Raw genomic sequence first — 8,585 nt, 5'->3', positions numbered from 1 at the left:
CAAAACAGACCCCAGTGTGTGATGCTCCCCTCCCTGTGTCCATGTGGTCTCATTGTTCAACACCGACTATGAGTGAGAACATGCAGTGTTTGATTTTCTGTTCTTGTGTCAGTTTGCTGAGAATGATGGTTTCCAGATTCATCCATGTCCCTACAAAGGACATGAACTCATCATTTTTTATGGCTGCATAGTATTCCATGGTGTATATGTGCCACATTTTCCTGTCTAATCTATCATCGATGGGCATTTGGGTTGGTTCCAGGTCCTTGCTATTGTAAACAGAGCTGCAATGAACATACGTGTGTGCATGTGTCTTTATAAAAGAACAATTTATAATCCTTTGGATATATACCTAGTAATGGGATTGCTGGATTAAATGGAATGTCTATTTCTAGATCCTTGAGGAATCGCCACATTGTCTTTCACAATAGTTGAACTAATTTACATTCCCACCAACAGTGTAAAAGTGTTTCTATTTCTCTGCATCCTCTCCAGCATCTGTTGTCTCCAGATTTTTTAATGATCACCATTCTAACTGGCATGAGATGGTTTCTCAATGTGGTTTTGATTTGCATTTCTCTAACGACCAGTGATGATGAGCATTTTTTCATATGTTTCTTGGCCTCATTATATATCTTCTTTTGAAAAGTGTCTGAAAAATATGGAATGCTTTATGAATTTGCGTGTCATCCTTGTGCAAGGGCCATGCTAATCTTCTCTGTATCATTCCAATTTTAGTATATGTGCTGCCAAAGTGACCATAAGACCACACTTTTAAGCCATTGAACAGACTGAACAAATAGTGCTGACCTGACTGCAAGGGATTCTGGGAAACACTATATTCTTGCGTGCCCAGGAATAGGAAATGGAACTTGGGGACTATCGATTATAGCATTTTGTCTGCCATAAGAGTTAATTAAGAATGAACAACTTAGACTTTGGGAAATGCACTGTTTGTATTGTAATAGCTCTGTTTATGCCATGGAAGTTGAATTTCAACCTGTGAGTGATGTGAATGATTCCTCTGAAGGTCCTGGCTGTTTCTGCTCTCAGTCATCCTTGGGGAAAAAGGTGAGTTTTGAATTTGGAGAAAGAAACTGCCATTTTCACTATCTGGACCAGAGGATTTAGGATATCATTACTATGGGATAAAGTGGCCTGGTGAGTCAGATCAATGGTAGTGGAAAGAAAAGTACAAGATGAATTGATCATGTTGTTACATGGAGTTATTTGAGAGCAAGGTAGGGACTCTAAAGTTGGCTCTAGGGTTTGTGAACACTAAGAGGGCCAACAGCAGAGAAAGAGTGACTTATTTTTAGCACTGAGTTCTCTAAATGGCAAACTTTCACTTTATCTTTGGCCAACACCACTTATCTTAACTATGCTTTTATGAAAATCGGGGAGCAATCAGAATCCATGCTTGGATCAAATCTGCACAGAGTAAGCAGCCCTCAGGAGTAAGTTCCAAGAGGGGACCACGAGGCATAGATGTCTGGAATGCCAGGAGTAGGTAAAAGGGCCACATAAGTACCAGGATTGATTTGCAGAACATGTAGTAGACTGGTCCAGAGTCCCAGAAACTAGTTGGGTTGGAGAAAAACTACAGAAAGTTTTGAATTCCTTTCCTTGTGGGGATTTGGGAGCCTAAAAGTGCTACGGTTAGGATATGAAAAGAAATATGACCTTATTTTACAACTTAGTTGGTGAAGTGGGACATTTAAGTTACAAATATAATGAATGTTAGAAGAGTACTTCACAGCCTGTGGTGACATACATTAGCCCTGACTTTCCTCCTCTGATAATAGAAATTACACTTACCAAAAGAGATAGAAAAGCACTTTGCAAGAAAAGTTAAATAATGTTATTCATCATTGTTAATTATAAACAGTAACCACAACAATAACAACGACAGCAAGCTTACCCTGACAGTAACAAACACTGCAAACTTATTTGTTCTTGATATTTTGTGGACACCCACATCTCTTATTTTAATCTTTGTTTTGCTTTTAAAATTATCCAACTCATTTTAGTGTCAACTTTAGTTGCTGCATTCATCAACTTGGAAAGCCTGTTGCCTTGGACAAAAGTGTCATTCGATATGTTTGATATATTCAGCCCTGCATCAGTAATCTATTTGCAAAATTGTCCAATTTGAAAGTGACACATTTGATTCAGTTGACTTTCCTTTTTCTAGCACAGTGAAATTTGAAGGAATTCAAGAGGTGCTGGGCACTAGTCACCAAGGAGAAAGGACAATAAAGGGATGTGTAAAGTACTCAAGAGAAAATTGTTGTGTATCATTAGTAGTTGAATTGAATGAAGAGCCCTGTGAAGTTGAACTTCCCCAAACAAAAGGCAATGACATTTGGAGGGCAACCGAATCTTTTTAAGTTTTTGAAATCTTTTTAGTTAACTTAGGTTTTTAAATATTTTAATGTAATTGACTCTGATTATAAGTAGTGCCTAGTTATTGTAGAAAAATTTGAAGTATAGCTTTATAAAAACATTGAAAAACAAACAAAAAGTAAACAAATTACCTACAATTCTGCCACCAGAGAGAATGATTATTCATATTTTGGTGTAATTTCTTCCATTCATTTTGCAGTATACACAAATTATCATTTTTGTTATTTTAATAAAAAGGAATTAATTTGAACATAAAATATAAATCCTTATGTTAAGAAGCTAGGTTGAGGGGTGTGGATCCAAGGTGGCCAAATAGGAACAGCTCTGGAGTGCAGTTCCCAGTGAGAACAACGCAGAGGGTGAGTGATCATTGCATTTCCAAATGAGTTATTACTGCTCACAGACCAGGAGATTCCCAGGCTGAAAATCGCCATGAGTTTCCAGCAGGGCTGTTTCAGCCAGCGCAGTGGGTCTCCACACAAAAACTCGTATAAAAACTCAGACACATCTGGGTGGCTGTTTCAACTGGTGCCTGGAATGCCTGGGAGACAGAGCTGCCCATTCAACTGAAGAAAAGGGTGCTGTGATAGGGAGCCAGGTGATCTGGCTCAGTGGGTCCCCCCCACAAAGACCAGCAATCTGAAAGAGAGTTTCACAGCAAGCGCAGCTGGACCCAGGACAGTCCAGCTCTGTAGGGGGTTGGGCATCTACCATTACTGAGGCAGTCCACTACTACTGAGGCAGTCTGCCATTATCGAGGCAGTCTGTCATTACAGAAACAGTCCACCATTACAGAGGTAGTCCACCATTACTGAGGCAGACTGCCATTACTGAGGCAGTTCTAACTATATCTCTATAAACAAAACCACAAGGAAGTTCACACAGAGCCCATGGCAGCTCAGCAATGCCTCTGCTGACAGACTGTGACTAGGCTACCTCCTAGCTGGGCAGGGCATCTCTGAAAAAAGGCAACAGCATGTCAGGAACTTATAAATAAAGACCCACTTTCTGAGGACAAAGCACCTGGGAAAAAAGGCGGTTATGAGTTCCACTGCAGCAGACTTAAATGTACCTGCCCAGCAGCTCTGAACAAAATAATGGAGCTCACAGCTCAGCAGCCGAGCTCCTATAAGGGTCAGACTGTCTCCTTGAGCAGCTCCCTGAACCCTGTATATCCAAAGAGTCACCTCATAAAGGAGAGCTCAGGCTGACATCTGTCAGGTATCCTTCTGGGATGAAGATAATAGAAGAAGAAACTGGCAGAAACTCTTACTGTTCTGCAGCCACTGCAGGTGATTCCCAGGCAAGCAGGATATGGAGTGGACCTCCAGCAGTCCTACAGCAGAGGGGCCTGACTGTTAGAAGGAAAACTAAAAAACAGAAAGAAATAACTTCATCATCAACAAAAAGGATGCCCACTCAGAGACCCCATCTGAAAGTCACCAGCTACAAAGATGACAGGTAGATTAATCCACAAAGATGGGAAGAAACCAGTGCAAAAAGGATGAAAACACTAAAACCCAGAATGCCTCTCCTCCTCCAAGAAATTGATCACAACTTCTCACTAGCAAGGGAACAAAGCCAGATGGAGAATGAGTCTAATGAATTGACAGAAACAGGCTTCAGAAGGTGGGTAATAACAAACTTCTGTGAGCTAAAAGAACATGTTCTAACCCAATGCAAAGAAACTAAGAACCTTGAACAAAGGTTTGACAAAATGCTAATGAGAATAAATAGCTTAGAGAAGAATATAAATGACTTAATGGAGCAGAAAAAAACAACACGAGAACTTCACGAAACATACACAAATTTCAATAGCCAAATTGACCAAGCAGAAGAAAGGATATCAGAGATTGAAGATCAACTCAATGAAATAAAATGAGAAGGCAAGATTAGAAAAATAAGAGTAAAAAGAAATGAACAAAGCCTCCAAGAAATATGGGATTATGTGAAAAGACCTAATCTACCCGAGGTATACCTGAGTGTGATGGAGAGAATGAATCCAAGCTGGAAAACACTCTTCAGGATATTATCCAGGAGAACTTCCCCAACCTAGCAAGGCAGGCCAATATTCAAGTCCAGGAAATACAAAGAACACCATAAAGATATTCCTCAAGAAGAGCAACCCGAAGGCACATAATCATCAGATTTACCAGGGTTGAAATGAAAGAAAAAATGCTAAGGGCAGCCAGAGAGAAAGGTTGGGTTACCCACAAAGGGGAGCCCATCAGACTCACAGCGGATCTCTCAGCAGAAACTCTACAAGCCAGAAGAGAATAGGGGCTAATATTCAACATCCTTAAAGAAAACAACTTTCAACCTAGAACTTCATATCCAGCCAAACTAAGCTTCATAAGTGAAGGAGAAATAAAATCCTTTACAAACAAGCAATTGCTCAGAGATTTCATCACCACGAGGACTGCCTTACAAGAACTCCTGAAGGAAGTACTAAACATAGAAAGGAACAACCAGTACCAGCCACTCCAAAAATGTGCCAAATGGTAAAGAGCAATGACACAATGAAGAAACTGTGTCAACTAAGGGGCAAAATAACCAGCTAGCATCAAAATGGCAGGATCAAATTTATACATAACAATATTAACCTTAAATATAAATGGGCTAAATGCCCCAATCAAAAGACACAGACTGGCAAATTGGACAAAAAGTCAAAACCCATCAGTGTGCTGTATTCAGGAAACCCATCTCATGTGCAAGGATACACATAGGATCAAAATGAAGGGATGGAGGAAGATTTACCAAGCAAATGGAGAGCAAAAAAAAGGAGGAGTCGCAATCCTAGTCTTTGATAAAATAGACTTTAAACCAACAGAGATCAAAAGATACGAAGAAGGGCATTACATAATGGTGAAAGGATCAATGCAACAAGAAGAGCTAATGATCTTAAATATACATGCACCCAATACAGGAGCACCCAGATACATAAAGTAAGTTCTTAATGACTAACAATGACACTTAGACTCCCACACAATAATAGTGGGAAACTTTGACACTCCACTGTCAGTATTAGACAGATCAATGAGACAGAAAATTAACAAGGATATCCAAGACTTGAACTCAGATCTGGACCAAGCAAACCTAATAGACATCTACAGAACTCTCCACCCCAGATCCACAGAATATACATTTTTTTGTGGATTAGAGACACAAAAAACCCTTCAAAAAATAAACAAATCTAGGAGCTGGTTTTTTGAAAAGATCAACAAAATACACAGACCGCTAACCAGATTAATAAAAAAGAAAAGAAAGAAGAATGAAATGGATGTAATAAAAAACGATAAAGGGGGTATCACCAATGATTCCACAGAAATACAAACTATCATCAGAGGTTACTACAAACAACTCTATGCACATAAACCAGTAAACCTGAAAGAAATGGATAAATTCCTGGACACTTGCACCCTCCCAAGCCTAAACCAGGAAGAAGTTGAAACTCTGAATAGACCAATAACAAGGGCTGAAGTTGAGGCAGAAATTAATAGCCTATCAATCAAAAAAAGCCCAGGTCCAGATGGGTTCACAACCAAATTCTACCAGACATACAAAGAGGAGTTAGTACCACTCCTTCTGAAACTATTCCAAACAACCCAAATAGAGGGAATCCTTCTCAAATCATTTTATGAGACCAACATCATCCTGATACAAAAACCCAGCAGAGACTCAACAAAAAAAACTTCAGGCAAATATCCATGATGAACATAGACGCAAAAATCTTCAATAAAATACTGGCAAACTAATTGCAACAGCACATCAAAAAGCTTATCTATAATGATCAAGTAGGCTTCATCCTGGGGATGCAAGGCTGGTTCAGCATATGCAAGTCTATAAACATAATCCACCACATAAACAGAACCAAAGACAAACACCACATGATCATCTCAATAGATGCAGAGAAGGCCTTTGAGAAAATTCAACAGCGCTTTATGCTAAAAACTCTCAGTAAACTAGGTATCGATGGAACGTATCTCAAAATAATAAAAGCTATTTATGACAAACCTACAGCCAATATCATACTGAATGGGCAAAAACTGGAAGCATTCCCTTTGAAATCTGGCACTAGACAACGATGCCCTCTCTCACCACTTGTATTCAAAATAGTGTTGGAAGTTCTAGCCAGAGCAATCAGGCAAGAAAAAGAAATAAACGGTATTCAGTTAGGAAAAGAGGAAGTCAAATTGTCTCTATTTGCAGACAACATGATTGTATATTTAAAAGACCCCATCGTCTCAGCCCAAAATCTCCTGAAACTCATAAGCAACTTCAGCAAAGTCTCAGGATACAAAATCAATGTGCAGAAATCACAAGTACTCCTATACACCAATAACAGACTTAGAGCCAAATCAAGAATGAACTGCCATTCACAATTGCTACAAAGAGAATAAAATACCTAGGAATACAAATAACAAAGGATGTAAAGGACCTCTTCAAGGAGAACTACAAACCACTGCTCAAGGAAATAAGAGAGGACACAAACAGATAGAGAAACATTCCATGCTCATGATTAGGAAGAATCAATATCGTGAAAATGGCCATACTGCCCAAAGTAATTTATAGATTCAACGCTATCCCCATCAAGCTACCTATGACCCTCTTCACAGAACTGGAAAAAACCACCTTAAACTTCATATGGAACCAAAAGAGAGCCCATATAGCCAAGACAATTCTAAGCAAAAAGAACAAAGCTGGAGGCATCACACTACCTGACTTCAAACTATACTACAATGCCACAGTAATCAAAACAGCATGGTACTGGTACCAAAACAGAGATATAGACCAATGGAACAGAACAGAGGCCTTGAAGGCAACGCCACACATCTACAACCATCTGATCTTAGACAGGACAAAAACAAGCAATGGGGAAAGGATTCCCTGTTTAATAAATGGTGTTGGGAATACTGGCTAGCCATGTGCAGAAAGCAGAATCTGGACCCCTTCCTGACACCTTACACTAAAATTAACTCCAGATGGATTAAAGACTTAAACATAAGGCCTAACACCATAAAAACCCCAGTAGAATACCTAGGCAAAACCATTCAGGACATAGGTATAGGCAAGGACTACATATGTGACTAAAACACTGAAAGCATTGGCAACAAAACCAGAGTAGACAAATGGGATCTAATTAAACTCCAGAGCTTTTGTACAGCAAAAGAAACAATCATTAGAGTGAACTGGCAACCAACAGAATGGGAAAAAATATTTTCAATCTACCCATCTAACAAAGGACTTATATCCAGAATCTACAAAGAACTAAAACAGATTTACAAGAACAACCAACCAAACCCATTCAAAAGTGGGCAAAGGATATGAACAGACACTTTTCAAAAAAAAGATATTTATGAGGCCAAAAAACATATGAAAAAATACTCATCATCACTGGTCATTAGAGAAATGCAAATCAAAACCACATTGAGATACCATCTCACGCCAGTTAGAATGGCGATCATCAAAACATTTGAAGACAACAGATGCTGGAGAGGATGTGGAGAAATAGGAACACTTTCACTGTTGGTGGGAGTGTAAATTAGTTCAACCACTGTGGAAGACAGTGTGGCGATTCCTCAAGGATCTAGAAATAGAAATCCAATTTGACCCAGCAATCCCATTACAGGGTATATATCCAAAGGATTATAAATCATTTTATTATAAAGACACATGCATATGTGTGTTCATTGCAGCACTGTTTACAATAGCAAAGACCTGGAACCAACCCAAATGCCCATCGATGATAGACTGGACAGGGAAAATGTGGCATATATACACCATGGAATATATGCAGCCGTAAAAAATGATGAGTTCATGTCCTTTGTAGGGACATGGATGAATCTGGAAACCATCATTCTCAGCAAACTGACACAAGAACAGAAAATCAAACACCTCATGTTCTCACTCATAGGCGGGTATTGAACAATGAGACCACATGGACACAGGGAGGGGAGCATCACACACTTGGATCTGTTGGGGGGGGATAGGGGAGGTACAGTGGGAGGTAGGGAGGTTGGGGAGGGATAACATGGGGAGAAATGCCAGATATAGGTGACGGCAGGATGGAGGCAGCAAACCACATTGTCATGTAGGTACCTATGCAATAATCCTGCATGTTCTCCACATGTACCCCAGAACCTAAAGTGCAATTAAAATAAATAAAATAAATAAATAAA

The 8,585-nt window shown here is 39.5% G+C and overlaps 1 non-coding gene across 1 annotated transcript; it reads right to left on the bottom strand.

Moving 5' to 3' along the window:
- Positions 1-655: 655 nt before the first annotated feature.
- Positions 656-759, bottom strand: LOC135274938 (U6 spliceosomal RNA). Its single transcript, XR_010342682.1, has one exon. It is a non-coding gene; the product is annotated as a U6 spliceosomal RNA (small nuclear RNA).
- Between the last annotated feature and the right edge of the window lie 7,826 nt (positions 760-8,585).

This window comes from Aotus nancymaae, unplaced genomic scaffold (assembly GCF_030222135.1).
Source record: "Aotus nancymaae isolate 86718 unplaced genomic scaffold, 86718_ANA_hifiasm-v0.15.2.pri h1tg000014l, whole genome shotgun sequence".
In the NCBI taxonomy this organism is placed as follows: domain Eukaryota; kingdom Metazoa; phylum Chordata; class Mammalia; order Primates; family Aotidae; genus Aotus; species Aotus nancymaae.
This window is presented reverse-complemented; position numbering and strand designations above follow the sequence as displayed.